Genomic DNA, 20,515 nt, shown 5'->3' on the forward strand with positions numbered 1-20,515 from the left:
GGTAACACATTTATTGTAAAGAGAGACGCAAAATGGTGTGCTTGCTATCTGCCCCTTGAAGTTTAGTGTTTTATTAGCATTTTTACTTTTCTTCCCCTAAAATAATTTGACCAAAGTCTATTGAGTTATATTTTAATGTTCGGTCAGGACGAGGAGGCCCCCTGGTGGACGTTCTTATTCATTGCTTACCTATCAGGATTTAAGCCAAGAGGAGCCACTGGGTGTAGATACATGTATTAAGAGATTTATCACAAGGAATCTGCTTCCATGATTGTGGGGTTTGGCTGAGCAAATCCGAAATCCATAGGGCAATCAATCAGAAGGGAGGTGACCAGGACAGCTCCAGGGCACAGGTGAAGTGCCATTTCACAGGTAGAATTTCTTTGGAGGAAGCCCCAGGCCCGCACAGATCACCTAGGATAATTCCTATTTAAAGTCAGCTGATTAGTGGCTTCAGTTAGAATGTGAAACAGCTTCACAGTAATACCTAGATTAGTGTCTGAATAACAGGACTCCGTTGACACGTCACAAAGCCATCACAGTCCAGCCCTTGTCAGTGCTGCACCCATACACGTCAAACCATAATCTCCAAACTGACAGTAACAAACCCCTGCTTCCACCTCACGTGGTGTAACTCGTACATACAACCCAAACCACTAACCCTTCCCAGATAGAAACCAGGTTTAATGACTGGTTTCTATCTGAAAATTGATTCTGAAAGGAAGTGAATTGTCGAACTGGGACTGACCGTCTTACTAGTGTTTATCCCAATTTGAAGGCAGCAAGTTGGCATTAGTACTTTTAAGTTTGGTTTAATGTCAACATTTTCCGACACTGGTTTTTAAAACTGACTAGAAGGTAAAGGCATTTATCATTCTTGGGTTCAAGAGCAAGTATTGGTAGGGCCGTTTCAGATATGCTCCTTGAAAGAAGGCTGGGAGCTGGAGCTTGACAGGTAAGGACTGTTGACAACTTCTGACCCAGCAGAAATGAAGCACAGTCCTTACATTGATTGGCAGAAGAATTACAGACCAAGGGCCTTTCCTGGGGGCCCTATCTGAAGCAGCAGGGGCAACGTCGAATCCAAATTTCCAGGAAGCCATATTTGGGCTCTAAGATGGCCTGGGGGTATTGGACATATCTCTGCATCACATGAGTTTACAGGAACTTTGTTTTTATTTTATTATTTATTTTTTAAAAATATATCTTTATTGATTTCAGAGAGAGGAAAGGAGAGGGGGAGAGAGAGATAGAAACATCAATGATAGAGTCATTGATCAAGCCCGCAACCCGGGCATGTGCCCTGACCGGGAATCGAACCCCAATCGCCTCGATCCTAGGTCGACGCTCAACTGCTGAGCCTCGCCCGGCCGTGCAGAACTGTTTTTAAAGTAAACATTTTGTTAGCACATGTTCACAGTCTCTGGACTTGCTTTTTTTTTTTAATTGACTTTTAGAAAAAGAGGAACATTGATTTGTTGTTCCATTTGCCCGTGCATTCATTGGTTGATTCTTGTGTGTGCTCTGACTGGGCATTGAACCCGAAACCTTGACATATTAGGATGACCTGCTAACCAACCGAAATACCCTGCCACGGCAGATACGCATGTTTTGTGGAAAATATTTTGGAGTATGAAGTTTAAAAAAAGAAAACATAAGGCAAGTCCAGCCCTGACTGGGTAGCTTCCAAATTACTGCACCTCTGCCATTCAAACCAAAGCCAACTGAAAATGCGAGGCGGTGAGGTTCCCTAACCTCACCATCACCTGGGGAGCTTCCGCAGCCCCAGTGACCAGACCGAGTGCCTCAGTCTCGGTGGTACAAATAAAGCACCAGCGATTGTTGAAGTTCCCCAGCCGGCTCCCACGTGCAGCCGGGCTTGAGAGCCAGTGTGCAGAGTAATGAGCTGCGGGGCTGCTGGTGACCAGGCAGAGCTCCGGTGCCAGGCTTTCCCTGGAAACCCTCAGCCCTGGTACTTTTTTAAATGAAAGCAGCTGAGGCTGGAAGATGGCAGCTGAATGCCATCAACACAGTCCGCAGAGCTGGGCCATGCTGGGGGAGGGGGCTCGTCAGGAGCCTGCTTCCTGGCTCTGAATTCCGTGCTGGGGCCTGTAGGTGAAGCCAAGTCTGCTCCTCAAGCAACGAGATGCCAAGCCCGGGTTTCCCTGCCGCCCCAGCGGCAGCCACAGCGCGGGCAGGGTGGCTGAGGGCACGGGTGGGGCCAGATGACAGGGGCTTGGATCCTGCCCCTTCTGCTGAACAGCGCTTCCGTTTGCCCGTCTGTAAAATGGAGCTAACAGGAGAGCACAGCCCCGGGTTATTGCGGAGTGAGTACTGCTCACGTCGGCTTAGGCTCCCACTTGGAATAATGTGAATCCAACCATCAGGCACTGATACACTTACCAGGTACAGGGTGCAGGGAGTGGGGAGGGAGGTCTTCAGAGCGTATAAACTACCTGTGGCCGTGATTAAACGGAGAAGAGAGTGGAGTGGAATGTTTGCAGCAACCCAGGGAGAAGCACAGGACCCACTGGACCAATCTGTTGAACCACGTTGTTGGAGCGTAATCTACATGCAGCAACAGGCACACATTTAGTGTACAGTTTGATGTGTTTTCACAAAGACACCTGAGCAACAGGCACCAGAGTCACGCCATAGAACATTCCCAGCACCCCCAAGAGTTCCTGAGCCCCTTTCCAGTCAATCACCACCCCCAACTGCCAGACCCAGTGTTTTTAAAAAATTTGAATTGTCAAAATCTAAAACAGATTTCTTGTAAAAGTTACAATTTCTGGGTTATAATGGGTTGGAAAATTGACAACACTGGGCTTGCATTCCTAGAAGGCAACACTAGGCTATTCACTGCTGGTGGCAGCTGTGGTCCCACCTGCCGGCTGCCCGTATAGATGTGGCCAGTTCTAAGCTTTTTAACCTGCAGCTCCTGGTCCACGTCTCTTCTGCAAGCTCTCTTCCAAATTCTTTCCTTTTCTGTACAAATCCTCTCTCCCAGAGGGTTCTGTGAGTTCAGGTACTCCAGGGTTTCTCTGCCATTGACAACTGATGTCTCAGTGCCTTGGGGTAGCAAGGACTCCCCAGACACAACCTTGAACTCTGCGGCTCATCTAAGACCCAGAAATGGGGCAGACAGGCACAACCTTCATCTAATTACGCTCCTCGGTTCTGAATGGGAGGCCCCCTGGCCAGTGGCACCCCTGCTTCTTCCTGCCCATCCTGCCACAAAGTGTGAAGGCCTAGCAATCAGGCTGCGTGCTGCCCGCTGGGACTGGGAATGATCGCAGACTCATCCGCGTACGTGACCTAAGACAGTAATTAAGCCCAGCGCCCCAGGGGTAAGAAGTAAGCACGTTAATTCAGGAGCAATTAAAACCCTCCAACATCACTCACACAGCCACCACTTCTGAGACTGGCTCTCACTGCCGACCGTCACCTTCCTGCTCCCTCTTTCGGCCACCAGACTGCGGCCATGACTGCACATTTTTGAGGGGGGCATTAGTGGGCCCAAGTAGGGGCAGCTTCCCTGACTCTCAGACTGCTCTAGGGCCCCTGATCCTGTTGTGGAGAAGTTACTGTGCAAGACAATGCCCTAGTCTTTTTTTTTAAAAAAAATTGTGGCAAAATATACATAGCAAAATTTACCATTTTAACCATTTTCAAGTGTACCATTCAGTGGCATTAAGTACATCCAAGGTCTCATATAACCATGACATTAACTATTTCCAGAACTCTATTATCCCAAACCGAAACTCCACACCCATTAGGCCGCAACTCCCCATTTCCCGCTTTCCCTAACCTCTGGTCACTTTTACTGTTTGTGAGTTTGCCTACTCTAGGTATTTTAAATGAAGATCTTGTACAATATTTATCTTTTTTTTTTGATCTGGCTTATTTTACTTAGCATACTGTTTTCAAGGTTTATACTGTGTCAATACTTAATTCCTTAATATGGCTGAGTAATATTCCATTTCGTGGATGTACCACGTTTGTTTACTCATTCGTCTATTGATAGACGCTGGACTGTTTCTACCTTGCGGCTATTATGAATAATACTTTTAGGAACATTATCCCAAACCTGGCTAGAACAGGAAAAACTCCAAATCAGCGTGACACCTGGCCGTGCGTTGGAGTCCCTGCTTTCAGTCCTTCTGGATGTGTATGCACTTAGCGGTAAAATTGCTAGGTCACACGGCAATTCTACGTTTCACTTTTTAGGGAACCACCAAACTGTTTTCACGTGACTGCGCTCTCCTACATTCTTACCCGCAGTGTGTAAAGGTGGCAGTTTCTCCGCATTCTCATGACACTTGCTATTTTCCATTTTTTTATGGTGGCCATGGCAGTAGGTATGAAGTGGTGTCTCGCGGTGGTGTTGATCTGCGTTTCCTTCATGACCAGTGAGGTTGGGTCCCTTCATGCGCTTATGGGCTGTTTATCTTTGATGAAATGTCAAGTCCTTTGGCCATTTTTTAAGCCGGGCTGTGTGTCTTGCCGTTGAGTTATAGAGTTCTTTTTTGGTGGTGGTGGGCCACTTATTTGTACTCACTGGTTGCTTCTTGTATGTGCCCTGATCTGGGACCGAACCTCTAACCAACTGAGCTACCTAGAGTTCTTTTTATTTTCTAAATAAAAAGGGCTAGAGTTCTTTTTATTTTCTGATACTACCAGATGTGTGATTTGCAAATATTTTCTCCCACTCTATCATTTGGTTTTTTTACTTTGTCGATAGTGTCTTTTGATGCACGAAAGTTTCTAATTTTGATGAAGCCCAATTTATCTATTTTTTCTTCTGTTGCTTGTGCTTTTGGTTCCATTTTAAGAAACCATTGTCTAATCCACAGTCCTGAGGATTTATACGTATGTTTCTTTGTAAGAGTTCAATAGTTTGGCTTGTACATTTAGGCCTGTGAGCCACTGGGTTCATTTTTGCTAAGCTGTTGCACGGGGACAGCATTGTCCTAGCACAATTTGTTGAAAAGATATCATTTTCACCTAAGCCATGTAACCCCTGTCAACAGGTCACCTTAAAAACGGTCAGAAAGGTGGTGCGTGAGAGCATGAGCTCCGCTGCTGAGGCCACCCCCGCACTCTGCCTCACCCTCCACCGTGCCTCCTGCTCCCTTAAGAAAAGAGCCCTTAGGGTGCAGTGAGGGCGTCAAAACCGCCTTTGCTGAGCTTAAACCTGGCTGGGGCTGGAAAAGCTCCAAGTCAGCATGAAACCTGTCCATGTGCAATGCCTGGGGCCACAGGGCTGGAAAGGACCCCAAGCCTCCTCCAGCTTTCTGCTGGTGCAGCTCCAGCTACCCCTACACCTACCTACCCCCGCCCCGCATGAGAGCAAGGTGCCCCTCCATCCACCACCCTAGGGTGAAAGTCAGGGCCAGGGCTAGGGTGTGGCAAGAGAGGCCTTGAGGACACACAAGGTAAGGAGGTGCCCACTCTGGTTAGTCCTGGCCCTGCTCTGGGCCCTCATCCTCACTAGTTATCTGGGCAGTAGGTAAGCTAGTAGGTGAGCTAGTCTCTGTTCATCCTGGCCTGGAGTGGAGGTGGGGGGGCCTAGGGCTTCCCTCAGCCGCCAGAGGGCACTGTGGGAACTGCCCTTAGCCCCTTGGCCTCCTGGCCCTGCCCTGCTTGCTGGGCCCTGCCTGCCGGCTCTGCCAGGCTGGCTGGCCTCCCTGCCCTTCTCTCCAGCCCCAGCTGGCTGGCACAGGCTTGCTCTTCGCAGCTGACTGTACCCTGTGGCTCACAGGGGCTCAGGGCCAGGGCAAAGCCAGCCCAGAGCTCTGGGCAAAGCTCGGTGAGATGAATGGAATTGTTACTGGATAAAGGAAAATTCCTGGACAGCAAGTCCTTGTCAACACCTCCCTCCCTTGTCACCGCAGATGCTATGGTGAGGTTCAGAGAGACTGGCTACCACGGCACCGTGGCAACGCGGTCCAAGTGAGCGCTTCCCTGGCTTGCTGTGGTTTCTGAACCTTTTATCGACCAGCTTCCTCCCTCAAATTTCTTGCATGTTGAGGGCTTTTATTCAGTCTTTCAAGGGACGAAGGGCTCGAGAAGGAAACAGGCAGGGAGGCAGATAAGAAGGGCGTGCCTTCCCCCCTGGCTGTGTTGTCCTGAAAATCAGACTCTGGGGTCTCAAGCAATGGGTCTCGTCTCGCCTGCCCCAGCCTCACCAGGACACAAAACCAGGTGGCAGGTGCTGAGCAGGGCCTCCCTCCAGCACAGCTGTGTTTGGCATTGTCAGAAAAGCAAGCAAACGCAGGCTGGATGGCACTTCCCGGGGAATGGGCCAGGCCCGGGCAGCCGCACAGCAGCACGCAAGTCCCCGGACACCTGCTCGGAAGGACACCAGGTTCTAGGCAACGTCGCTCTCCGGAGGGCCTCTGTGCCCAGACCTCGGCTAGAGAATTTCCCACAGGAGCTTCGTCGCCCCTCGGTGACAGCACCAGTTTCCAGGGCTGCTCTGGGTTTGGCTTCTGGCCTCGCAGTCCAGGTCTGCCCTCTTCTGTTCTTACCCGGTTCCATTCAGGGAGAACCAGCAATTCCACGGAAGCCAGGGCCCCTGGGCGCCTGGCCTGGGGAAGGGCAGTCCGGGGTGGGCTTGGTCCCTCCTCTTGGGCACCCTGCCCCAGCTTTTCCCTTGATTTTACGGAATGTTGGGCCTTGTCTTCTTCAAGCCCAGCCAGCGTCCAGAGAAAAGGGGCTGAGTGTTTGGCAGAAAGAGCCTGTGGTGTTGGAAGTCTTGGGCCATCCCTTCCATCAGCCATGGAGAAACCTGGACCTAGAGCAGAGATGGAAACAATGGTGAAGAAACAAAGGCTGGACCATCCCCTCCTCTGACCTCGGCGGAGGTTCTGACCTTGGAGACTCTTAGCGTGGGGCTGCGGCCCCCTCCCCCTCAAAGAAGGCCACTTGCTCAGCTTAATCCACCAACTAACGCAGAGCTGGTGGTCCTGTCACCCCCATTCAGATGACTCAGAAGTAGAGAGACAGAACAGAAATGAACCACTGACCTCAGCGCCCCAAAAGTCTGCCCCTGCCCACCTGGGTGTCTTTTGTCCTGATACCTGCAAAAGAGCCGCGACAGCCTCCATGCTTACTGCGTTGTGCCACACCCTAAGTCCCATTCGCAGGGCGGGGTTGGGGGGGGCTCCTCGGGGTTGCTGGCACCCGAGGTTCGAGGTTCGGAGAGCAGAGTGGCTCAGGAACCGGCTGCAGGGGAGGCGCGGCACAGGCCACCAGACAGCACTTGAGATCCCAGGACGCAGTTCTTGCCAAAAAACGATGTCTGGTCACACACGAGCCCACGGCAGAGCGACCACATTTGTCAAAGCGATGGTGACGCTGGCAATCGGTGCAGGCGCTGGCACAGACTAGCTCCCTGCCTTGGTTTCCTTTTCTCTGTAAGGGTTTCTCCTCCACGCGCTCTGCCTCCCCTGCCTTCGCCTCCTGGCAACACTTAGAGGAGGGTTTGCCCATTACCTTTTCCTACAGAACGTTATACGCAAAGTATATTCAAAGGATAATGCGTGGTGATATGGACCATTTCTCAGCAAGAGAAAAAGCGGCCACCCTCTTGTTTCCAGTACAAACAGGGTCCTCGTTTTGCTCAGCTCTGTGTCTCCTCCTGGAATGTGTCCCCCCAGGCACTCAGCACTCTGTCCCTCTGTTGGTCTTTGGGACCGTCTTCGCGGCTTTCCATCTGCAGCCTCCCACCAACCCTCTGCCGCCCGAGTCATCAGCCCACAGTTGGGGGCAGAGCAAGGCAGTGGTCCCGCCCGAGGCACCGATGTGTGAATGTCAGAGCCGGGACGGGGTGTTCTGGGCCCCACTTACGTCTGTTCAGACCACGCAGGGCGGAAAGCCCGTTCCCTGCCTTACTTAGCCCATCTGTGCCACGGGTTCCTACCAGCTTTGCTTCTTTCTCGCGGAGGGTGGCTGAAGGAATGGAAGCGGAGAAAGGAGGGAGGGAGGAGGGACCAGGTACAAATGGGTTAGGCCTGTGCTCTCCCCAGCACCGCACTCCGGGGAACCTGACTTGGCCACTAGTTGCTGGAACAAGATAACATCTTGAAAAATCTCGAAGAATTAACATTTGTGCTTTTCTACTCACATCCTTTGCAATTCCTCCCTCAGGAAGAGGCGGTGCTTCAAGAGCAGGAAAGGTGCAGGAAGAATGTAAAAGTCGAGGAACAATGTGCCCTTTTTGGGTAATCAACGGCAAAAGCCTGGGGAAAGAGCAGGGTTTATGTCACGGTGAGAGGACTGGAAAGAGAATGGGGAAGGGATCACCTGATGGCCCTGCCCTGACTGTGGAAGCGTCCCCTGGGCTGGGGCAGGAAGGGTGGGGCTGCGGGTGACCTGAGAAGAGTTCGTGGAGCAGAGCAGGTGCCCTGGGAGCCCTCCCCGAAAACACCTCCCACCCAGGTAACAGCGTGAAGCCTCTAATATGGAGGGGTCTGTATTAGTTTCCTGGGGCTGCCTTAATAACCACAAGCTGGATGGCTTAAAACAACAATTTATTCTCTTACAGTTCTGGAGGCTAGAAACCCAAGATCAAGCTGTTGGGAGGGCTGTGCTCTCGCTCTGAAAGCTCTCGTGGGGGATACTTTCTTGTCTCTCCTGGCTTTTGGTGGTCGCTGGCTATCCTCAATGTTCCTTGGCTTGTAGCTGCGTCACCTGATGTCTGTCTCTGTCACCACAAGGCCTACTTTCTTGTGTATTTTCTCTGTATTTCTGAATTTCTCTCCTTAGTAGGACACCAGTCATTGGAGTTAAGGCCCCTATAATCCAGCAGGACCTCTTCTTACCTTGACTACATCTGCAAAGAACCTGTATCCAAATAAGGTCCCATTCATAGGTACTGGGGCTAGAACATAGACATAGTACCTTTGGGGGCACACAATTCAGCCCACAACGGAGCCCTTCAAACAAAGGATGACAAATGCCAATGTCCTGGGGTGCCAAACCAAGCAGGCTAGGTTTATGTGACTAACCACCAGGAGGCAATGTGGCTGCAGAAGTGAGAAAAAAACAACCACCCAGGGCCAGGTCCTTATGGGACTTTGTAGGCCCCTGGCAAAGCCCTGGTTTTTTCCTGAATGAATTGGGAGCCAGCAGGGAAGTTGGAGGAAGGCAAAATCTGCTGGCTGTAGTGAGAACAGACAGTAGGGGTGGGGGGACGACTGCGGAAGCTTGTGTCATACTCCAGGTGGGGGGTGACAATGTTTGCGACCAGGGCCCACGTGCCGTGGTGGGGGTGGTTAGAAGTGGTGGCAGCTTGGATCTTTCTCCCACAGATTAGCTGTGGGGTGTGTAGCAGGACTGAGGCTCACCCCGAGGTTTCCGGCTGGGAGGAGGACCTGCCATCCACCGAGGTGAGGAAACCGAAGTTTGTTTTGGGCCCTGCTAGGTTTAAGGTGCCCATCAGACTCCCAGGTCAGCATGTAGATCTCTGAGTCTGGAGTTCTGGGAAGGGGTCTGGGCTGGAGACACACTGGGAGTTGTCAGTGTCAGTTTATTTTATTTTCTTTATTTTTTAAAATATATCTTTATTGATTTCAGAGAGAGAAACATCAATGATGAGTCATTGATCGGCTGCCTCCTGCATGCCCCCAGCTGGGGATCGAGCCGAAACCCGGGCATGTGCCCTGACTGGGAATCGAACCCCAATCGCCTGGATCCTAGGTTGAGGTTCAAGCGCTGAGCAGCGCCCAGCGGGGCTCAGTTTTTTTTAAAGTTGTGAGCACAGATGCGGCGCTCAAGCCGTGAGTGCAGAGAGAGGAGAGAAGAAAGCTGAGGTCTGGCCCCGGGGCTGTCTAATATTGGAGGTTGGAAGACTGAAAAGGTCTAAATTTCCCTAGGTTTTAATATTTTTATTAAATTTAATCTTTAAATGATTGAAATTTTATTTTGTATGTGGTGAGAAATAAGATTTTACACAGATCCCCTTCCCCAGAGCCAGAGTCATAACAGTTATCTCTAACCTACTTCATCTGGAAGGACCCTTCCGGCTCTAACCTCCGGCTTAATAATCACGGGTTAACCCTTCGGCCAGGCATCCGTGTCTTCACCGGCAAAACCGCAGAGCTGCAGTGATTCAAGATGCCCGTTCGAGTCTGTTCTCAGAAGTACAGCACAGCTTGCTGGCCCGCTCAGAGTGCCACCGCTTAGGGACACACAGCAAGAGGGCGCTTCCACGGCACAGCCGCTCGGAGCGCAGCAGGCGTCGCGCACGGGAAGGCGACAAAAATGTGTGCGAGGGAGCAACTACTATTCTAGACAGCGCTGGTGTTCTCGCCTTTGTGAATAAATGGAAAGGGTTGCATTTTGGTGTTGTTAATCTTCACCAGGGATATTTTCTCCACTGATTTCTAGAGAGAGCGGATGGGAAGGAGAGAGAGGGAGAGGGAGAGAGCCATCGATTGGTCATCTCCCGCATGCGCCCTGTCCAGGACAGGGATCGAACCCGCAACCCAGGTACATGTCCCTGACCGGAAATCAAACCTGAGACCCTTGTGTGCACGGGCCAACACTCCAACCATTTAGCCATAGCATCCAGGGTAAACAGGTTTGAATTTTGAGTTAAGATGTGTGTGAAGGAATCACATTGCTCTTTTTTTTTTAAAATATCTTTATTGATTTCAGAGAGAGGAAAGGAGAGGGAGAGAGAGAGATAGAAACATCAATGATGAGAGAGTCACTGATCGAGCCCGCAACCTGGGCATGTGCCCTGACCGGGAATCGAACCCCGATCGCCTGGATCCTAGGTCGACGCTCAACCGCTGAGCCACGCCCGGCCGGGCACATTGCTCTTTTTAATGAGCATCAAAAATCAACTTGTGTTCCTTTACAAGGGACAGGTTGACAAAGGGGCCATCAGTCAGAATGTCAGTGATCTGGCTCATGTATCCTTTGGTACATTTCCTTAGTGCAGGGAACAGTACAGAGAGTAAATGCATTTTATTCTTTGCAGCGATTTAGTGCATTTACATGATCCTTTTAGAATTGTTGTGCTTTCGATTGGTTTCATCGGAAACACAAAATATTTTATTACGAAAAATATATTTTATTATTTTTTCCATTTCTTCAGCTTTCCTTTTTTTATATGAAGGCTCTTATTACTGTGCATTAATGACAAGGAGATACAACTTAAGACCGCTGATTTCTGAGATTTATAATGAAGGGAAAGTGATTTTTAAGCATCAGTTTGCCACATTATAAATGTACGTTGCACTTATTTGACAAGGTGGTAATTATTCTGGAGTAAGGAAATGCTGAAGGGAATCTGTTTAAAGCAGCAACGCGTTAATAATCTGAAGATTCATAACCCGAATCAGATCTTTGTAGACAACTAATGGTGACAAAGATATTCGTTAAATTATTTGTAAATTAGCCAAGTTGAGAATGAGCCAAATGACCCTATAAAGACATTAACCTTTTAGATAAGCACCATTAAATAATGAACTGCGAAACAGAGATGACCGTAATACGTGGGTGCATAGTGATCATAACTACGGTCCTAATGGTCTTGGCATCCATCAGAACACCTATAAATTCTGTGACATCGCGCAGAGACCACTTTGGACTCAGATCAAAATAATTTAATTAAACTGTGCTATTCTACCAGCTAAAAACCAAGAGCGAACTACTTTTATTTTTGTTTTGCTTTGTTAATTCTTACCCGAGGGTATTTTCCCCACTGATTTTAGAGAGAGTGAAAGGGAGGGAGGGAGGAGGGGAGAGAGAGAAAAGCATTGATGTAAGAGAGACATCAAACCTGCAATCCAGGGACCTGCCCTTGACTGGGAATTGAGCCTGCGACCCTTTGGTCCGCAGGCCGACGCTCTGGCCACTGAGCATACCAGCCAGGGCAAGAACAAACTGCTTTTCATGGCTGCAAGGTGTACACGGGACACCCAAGTAGGGGTGGGGGGGCGGGCTACGCGCTTAAACCCCCCTGAGGGAAACCTCCGTTGGCCACAGCAGCTTCGGCATCGCTGAATTCCAAGCTGAACCAATACGCCTCTCGGAAGACAGATTTCCTCTTTCAGAAATGGCCGCGGCGTCTTTTTGTTGTGCCACAAAATATACAAAAATAAGCGATGAGTTATTTCAAACATTTGTTCAGTTGAAGTTTCTTTTTTTAATATGTCTTTATTGATTTCAGAGACAGGAAGAGAGAGAAACATCAATGATGAGAGTCACTGACCGGCTGCCTCCCGCATGCCCCCTGCTGGGCACCGAGGAGCCTGCAACCCGGGCCTGTGCCCCGACCGGGAACCGAACCGCGATCTCCTGGATCCTAGGTCGATGCTCAACTGCTGAGCCTCGCCGGCCAGGCTCAACTGAAGTTTCTTAAAGTGTTTTTTATGTTGCATATTTTTGGTGTTTAGGTGAGAAATCAATCTGCTAATTTTCTCTTCTCAGAATCCTCAAAAATAACGTGTTTGGGGAAGTGCAGCTGATTCATAAATGTGAAAATGCAAAGACCAACAACTGAAGTAGTGGGTTATCATGAAATTGAACTTTAGATAGTTGGAGGGAAAAAGACCAGATTATATTTCATATATATATATATCTATATATATCACCGTTTACTTCCAAATTAGAAACATCTTACTTTAGTTACCAGAGCTGAGTCTAGTCTAAATCCATACAATGTATGTTTAAGTATTAAAATATTCAAAAATTTAAACGTCATTGTTACAGGGTTTATATTTACATGAACATTTGGCCCCCCTGGGCCAAATGGAGAAAATGAAAGGGCAGAGGGGCTCTCTGCCTCCTGGTCCCTCCCTGTCCCTTCAGCTCTGTATTACTCTATTTGGTGGCTCCCACAGGGGAGGTGATTCCTCATGGCTTTTCAATGAATTGGCTGTTTCGTGCACATGTTGTTTTCTTGTCATGGGACAGTGGAGCGCAAGGTCCCAGGCCAAGGGAGGTCCCATCCACACCTCAGTGGAGAGCGGTGCAGACAGACTTGTCCTATGGGCAGAAAAGGGAGAAGCAGCTTGACTTCCAAGTCCACACACGGCAGAAGGAGGGAGCCTTAATTAGGGAGCTTAAAATTTTTTTTTGGTCTCACTACATGTAAATTATTTTATCTTCACTTACCTCTACAGCCAGCACGTTTCCAAACACGGTCACAGTCTGAGGAGCAGCGGTTAGGACCTCAACATCTTCTTCTGAGACACACAATACAACCCCAAACAGGCACCAATAATTTTTAAGATTCTGACACCAAAGCATCTGACTAGGTGATTTTGACAGTTCTACCCTGATGAAATATCGCAAGATTCTAAGGTTATCTTGAATAGATTTGAAATACATGGCTTCTGTAACTGTATTTTTCTCACCTTGAATTTAATGATATTTGTATGTTTACACCATCCTATGAGGGCCTTGAACAGCGTTAACAGGCTTGACTAAATGGGACGGTTGCTGTATCATTTCTTGTTTACTTTTGTGAATACCATTTTATTGATTTGTGCACGCTTACATTTATCTTCAAAGGATCAAGGTAGCAGGTTTTAAAAAGTGATATAAATGGAAGGTATTGACTGTGAACAGTCCATCTGGGTGATTAGAGGCACTGACACCAAGGCCTTTTCCTGGGGACTGGAAGCAGGTGAAAATTCTCTCCACACCGAATGGGGGTACATTTCAAAGAGCTGTTTCTTAAACTGGATCTTAAATCCTATTAACTTCAGCTTTGAGAATATGAGATCCTCTGCAAAACACAGGGAACCTTTGTTTACTGGGTAAAGGGCACTTGTCACTTCTCTAATGTTGCTTAACGCATCTCCACTGGTGAAAAGGTCTTTATCTTAAAAAACATGGGGAAGAAAGAGGAGTGGATTTCTGTAATATTCTAGGGATCCTGTGGATACTATTTGGTGCTTGTTTTTTTAGAATATATTTAAAAAAACTTTTCCTTAACAAGTACAGAAGATAACAGACAATAGATTTTGAAAATGTTCCTTTTTTTTCCATGTTTGCTTCTGATATTTTCAACAGAAATAAAATATTACAAATATAGCCCAAAGAGTCTTCTCATGCCACACTCCTGCCACCTTCCCCAGAGGGTGAAGTTGATTTGACCCTTTTTAGTGAATGTTTTTATATTTTTAAGATCTTTCTATATAATATGTAGGGTATTGTTTAGTATGTTTTTATAATTCATATAAATGTCATTTTGAAAATTGCCTTTTTCCTTTAAGCTCCTTAAAATTTTTTTTTTTGGTCTCACTACATGTAAATTATTTTATTTTCACTTATTATTTCTTCTCTAATGCTCCTGCTTTCTTTGTAGACCTGCATTTCTGACCAGTACCATTTTCCTATTCTTTGAAGAATTTCTTTTTTAGAAACATATATCTTTATGATTTCAGAGAGAGGAAGGGAGAGAGAGAGAGAGAGAGAAACATCAGTGGTGAGAGAGCCATTGATCGGCTGCCTCCTGCACGCCCCTGACTGGGGATCTAGCCCAGGCATGTGCCCTGACCGGGAATCGAACCGTGATCTCCTGGATCCTAGGTCGATGCTCAACCGCTGAGTCTCGCCCAGGCAGGCTGAAGGATTTCTTTTAACATTTCTTGCAAGGCAGGTCTACTGGCAACACATTCCCTCAACATACGTTTGACTAAGAAAGTCTTTATTTCTCCTAGACTCATGAAGGATAATTTCACTGGATACAGAATTCTAAGTTGGTGGGTTTTTTCTTTAAACACTTTAAATATTTCACTGTATCTTCTTCTTTCCCACATGATTTCCAAGGAGAAGTTCTATGTATTCTTTCCTTGTTCCACTGTGGATTAAGTTTTTTTCCTCTGGCTTTTTTTTCAAGATTTTTCTTTGTCTTTGATTTTCTACAGTTAGTATACGATATATGTAGTGTAGATGATTAGGTCTCATTTCTTTTGTGAGCCTGTATCTGTGGGTTGTGATCTTCTTGGTTCCCTTAGGTGGGTCAGGAGGGCCAGAGGGGCTGCAGCTGGGTGTTTCCCTTCCCCAGGTCAGGCTCTGGTGAAATAGCTTCTGAATGCAGGGTGTGTCAAAAAGAACAAAAGTGTTTGGGTGCACTCCAGCGGGCTCCTTTGCCTCCTGCTGCTGGAAGCATAAGGTGATTTTTCTTGGCTCTTTATTGTGAGAAGCTGTTAGGGTTCCTAGAGGTAAAACTCACAAAAGTGTGGGGGCCCTCATGACTGGGTCCCCCTAGACTTTTTAACTCTACACTTGTCCACACTGAGCCTCCAGCAATTAATCAATTACAGTTTAGGTTTCTGTGGCCTGGACTGGCTCCTGTGGAGATTTCTGTTCAAGTAAGTTGTGCTTCTCTGTACCTATTTGTCTGCCTCTCCAAATTCTGGGTCAGTGGTCTGCCCGTGACCTCAGTTCCCTGATGGATCTAAGAATAGTTGCTCATTTTCAGTTTGTTCAGCTTTTTTCTTGTTGTCTGAATGAGAGCAATTCCCAAACTCCTTACAGGCAGAACCGGAGACTGGAAGCCAATACGTGTAAATTAAACTCTAACTGCTTTGTGATATGCCCCTGTATATGGCAATGATTTATCAATTGTCCCGATGATGGAAAATCCAGTTGTTTTCTTTTTTTTATTATAAGCAATGCCACTAAGAACATCTTTGTGTGTGTCTCCTTGAGCACATACAGAAGAGCTTCTCCAAGATAAATACTGGGAAATGAAATTGCTGAATTGTAATAATAGTTTATGCTTATCTGGGACTTGACTGCTGAGTGCCAATAGCTCTCCAAAGCGGTTATACCGATCTAGGCTCTCCAGCAGTGCAGGAGGATTCCATTGCTCTAAATCCTCACCAGGGCTTGCTATTGTCAGACTTGTACATTTTGCCATCTGATGGGTGTGAAATAGTATTTTGTGGGTTTAGTTTGTATTTTCTCGAGTGCTAGTGAGGTTCATTCATTCAACTAATACTTCCTAAGCCCCTACCTTGTGCCAGGTCCCGATCTGGGCTAGTATGGTATATCGGTGACATAAACAGAAAAGGCACCTGCCATCCCAACCCTCAAGAAATTTTCATTCAGGGGTGTGTGTGGAGAGTGGGGTAGGGTGAGGATTGGGAATGGGGAAGGGGTAGATCACAATTTTAAGTAAAGTGGTTAGTGCAGGAAGTGAGAGAATTAATCATGCAGATATTTGAAGCGAATTGCTGAGCAGGCAGGGGAACAGGCTCTCAGGTGTGATTGCACTTGGGAGATGGCAGGAAGTGAAGTCAGAGAGGTGAGGGTGGGGGCTGCTAATGCAGAGCCTCAGGGACCATTATAAGGACTTTGCTCCTATTGTGAGCACCGCTGGGAGCCTGGGGTGGTCATGCGTGCAGCTCACCAAATATCTCTGTCCCCTGAGCACAGGGCAAGATTGCACTCTGGCTTTCTTAGGGATATATCAGGCCATGTGACTAGTTCTGGCCACTGAGTTTCGAGAATTCACTTTAGGAATATTTATTTACCAGTGATGATCTTCCAGAGCTTTTTACCCCTCTGCCAAGGTAACCAGATACACTCAAGATGATGTCTTGAGCTGAAACAAGTCCTGAGCAGTGACAATGCTGATCAGGGCCCCACTGCCTGCCTGAGAGGGAGGTGGTGCACAAAAAGGAAATGAATGCCATTTTCAGTCACTGAAATGTTGGGGTTGTCACCACAACATAACCTAGGCCATCCTGACTGATATAGAGTGTTATCAGGTTTTGAAATGAAGAGTGACATGGTCTATCTTATACTTTAAAAGGATCACCTTTTGTCATGTTGAGAAGAGACCACTCAGGGGGACAAGGTGGAGACAGGGAGGCTAGCAGTTAGGAGGCTATTGCAATAGTCCAGGCAAGAGGTGACAGTGACTTGGACTAAGGTGGCAGTGGTAGAGGTGGTGAGAAGCAGTCAGCTTCTGACATTGAAGGTAAGGCCAATAGGCTTTTTCTGATGGACTGGACGTGGGTGTAAGAGACTTGAAGGTTTTCGTATGAGCAGCTGGAAGGGTGGCGTTGCTGTTGACTGAGCTGGGGAAGACCTCACCTGGGGCAGGTGTTTATTTTTGGACATGTTAAATTTGACATACCTATTGGACATCGAGTTTGCCACTGGCTATATGAGCCTGGGGCTCGGGAGTGAGGTCTGGGTTGGAGACATACATTTGAGAATCATGAGCAATTACATGGTCTTTAAAATCATGGCAGTGAGTGAAATCCAAGACAGGCTGGGTGTAGGCAGACAGAAGACCAAGGACTGATCTTGTGGTCGCCAACATTCAGAGGCTGGGAAGAAGAGAGGGAATCATTAAAAAGGAATCGAGAAGGAGTCGCCTGTGAGATGAGAGGAAACCAAGAGGGTGTTGTTTCCTGGCAGCCACGTGGAAAGAGTCTGTCAGGAAAGAGGTGACGGTGGCAAACGCTGCCGACAGATCACAAAAGTGGACTAAGAAGCGGCTCTTGTTTTCAGCCACGTGGAGCTCCTGGTGACCTCAGTAGGAAAAGTTTTGGTGGAGAAGTTGCGTCAGAGAGACTGGAGTGGATTTAAAAAAGAAACTAATACAAAATAATAGTGAATGTAAACTGTAATTGAAAAAAAATTTTTTTAATTTAAAAAGTGGGCAAAAGGAATTAGAGATAGCAAGTATAGATGATGTTTTGCTGCACTATTGACCCCATAGACAGCAAAAAAAAAAAAAAGAGGTAGCAGAAAGGGGAGAAGGGCTGAGCTGTACCCTTGAGAAAAGGGTGGGTATGGGATCAAGTGCCCAGGCGAGCTGAGCTTTGACAGGGCCGCAGGTGACTCGTCTGTCACGGTGGCAGGAGGCCAGAGTGTGGGGGCCCAGAGGTGGATGGACGGACGCAAGGAGGGGCCGGCCTGCGGAGTTTCTCTGCTGAGCATGTCACTATCCACAGTGAATGCCAGAAGGAGGGAAGCGGTGGAGGTTCTGGAAGAGAGGCGGGGTTGTGAGATAACTGACAGGCACACTGGGAGAGAAGTTCGCCTGGCTGCCACCGGCATTCGGACCCCGCGGGAGGCTTGTGGTCGGGAAGTTATAGCACCAGGGCAGTGGGACAGCAGCCTCACTTGGCCAGACGGGTGCAGGTGCCCGCGGGCAGTAAGCTGAAATGGTCACCACGCTGTGGTTTTGCCCCGGGAATTAGGGAGTGAGAGAGGGAAAGTGGCCGAGATTTAAGCAGGGACAGGGTGCAGTGAGTGACCGTGGGGCGAAGACAGGGCTGGAGCGGGGAGAGAGGGCATCGAGCCACCAGGGATGTGCTGTTAGCACAGATTCAGATTTGTCTTAGGCAGGAATCTGCAGTCTTCGCAAGCACACGCGAGCACACACCTCTGTGTGTATACGGTCTGTGTATACACGGTCCAACCACAGGTTTCAGAAAATATTTAAAATTAAAACAATGCCTGAAGCTTCGCATGCTTAACATTATTTGTCTATTTTAATCTGTATTAACATTAATTAATGTGAACATTATAGGACACACCACTTATTTTACCCAAGAGGAATTGATTTGACGTATTTTAATGACTTCAAGCTAGGTGGTTATTTTGGTTCTGCCGTACTCTCTCGAGTCTGAAATGTCGAGGCAGCCCTGGCCGGCGTGGCTCGGCGGTTAGAGCATCGGCCCGCGGGCTGAAGGGTCCCAGGCTCGGTTCCGGCCACGGGCACAGGCTCGGTCCCCATCCCGGCTGGGATGCACCCAATGGATGTGTCTCTGTCACGTTGATGTGTCTCTCTCTCTCTCTTTCTCCCTCCTTCCGTTCTCTCTGAAAAACAATGGGGAAAAAAAATATCCTCAACTGGGGATTAAAAAAAAAGTATTGTTAAGGCAAAAGAAATGGGCAAGTGGAAACCCAAGTGAGCACAGACTGTTTCCTTAGATTCTTCTCTTTACATTCACAAAGGGGCCAGTCCCTCTAAATTTAAAAGTGAAAAGGTGGAAAGATCAATGGATTAGATATTCCACTGGGCTCAACATGTTCTTGGAATCCGAATAATGGAGGAATGACCACATAGCTGAGGGAGGTAAGGGGAGAGTGAAATGCCTGGTATTGATATTAGGTAGGGGCGGCAGATTTGGAAAATTCAAACTCTGGGGTAAAGGGAGAGACTAAAATTATTGGAGGAGGGAATTTCAAGTTCATAAAACTAAGTTGTTGATATTATACCCATTAGGATGATGGCTATAAAACAAACAAACAACAAGTGCTGGCAAGGATGTGGAGAGACTGGAGCGCTGTGCACTGTTGGTGGCAATGTAAAACTGTGCACCCTCTGTGGAAAACAGTATGGAAGTTGCTCAAAAAATTAAAAATAGTACACCTAAAGCTAATACAAATTAATATTGAATGTAAACTGTAATTGAAAATAAATAAAAATAGACAGAACTTGCTCTGGCCAGTGTGGCTTGGTTAGAGCATCATCCTGTGCACCAACAAGTCGGGGGTTTGATTCCCGGTCAGGGCACATACCCAGGTTGGGGGTTTGATCCCCGGTCGGGAGGCAACTGATCATTGTATCTCTCTCCCCTCTCTCTCTCCCTCTCTAAAATCAGTGGAAAGAAAAATTAAAAATAGAGCTACCATATGATCCAAGAATCCTACTTCTGGGTATATACCCAAAAGAATCAAAAGCAGGCCGGGCCGGCGTGGCTCAGCGGTTGAGCATCGACCTTGGATCCAGGAGATCGCGGTTCGATTCGCGGTCAGGGCACATGCCCGGGTTGCGGGTTCAATCCCCAGTCCGGGGCGTGCAGGAGGCGGCCGATCAATGACTCTCTCATCACTGATGTTTCTATCCCTCTCTCTCCCTTCCTCTCTCTCTGAAATAAAAAGATATATTAAAAAAAAAGAAAAGAATCAAAAGCAGGGTTTCAAAGAGGTATTTGTACACTATGTTCACAACAGCATTATTTATAATAGCTGAATGTTGGAAGCAACCCAAATGTCCATCGACAGATGAATGGAAAAACAAAATGTGGAATATACATACAATGGAGGCTTAAAAAGGAAAGAAGTTCTGATACATGCAGCAACACGGATGAACCTTGAAGGCTGAGTCAATTTTGTGTCTCCCCAAAATTCTTATGTTGAAGCCCTAAACCCAAATGCGACTGTGTTTGGAGATGGGATAGCCTTAATCACTTCCTTTAAATGGGCCCTAATCTAATAAGACTGGTGTCTTTATAGGAAGAGACACCAGGGATGCCCACTCACAGAAAAGGCCATGTGAGGTCACAGTGAGAAGATGGTTGTTTTAAAACAAGGACAGGGGCCCTCAGGAAAAACCAACCCTGCTGGCGCCTTGATCTTAGACTCCCAGCCTCCAGAACTGTGAGAAAATAAATTTCTGTCGTTAAACCATCCAGTCTGTGGGATTTTGTTACGGCAGCGATAGAAAATTATTATAAAGACATGATGTTAAATGAAATAAGCCAGTCACAAAAAGACAAATGCTGTTTGATTTCAC

This window comes from Miniopterus schreibersii (assembly GCF_964146895.1).
Source record: "Miniopterus schreibersii genome assembly, chromosome: 8".
Taxonomy (NCBI): Eukaryota; Metazoa; Chordata; class Mammalia; order Chiroptera; family Miniopteridae; genus Miniopterus; species Miniopterus schreibersii.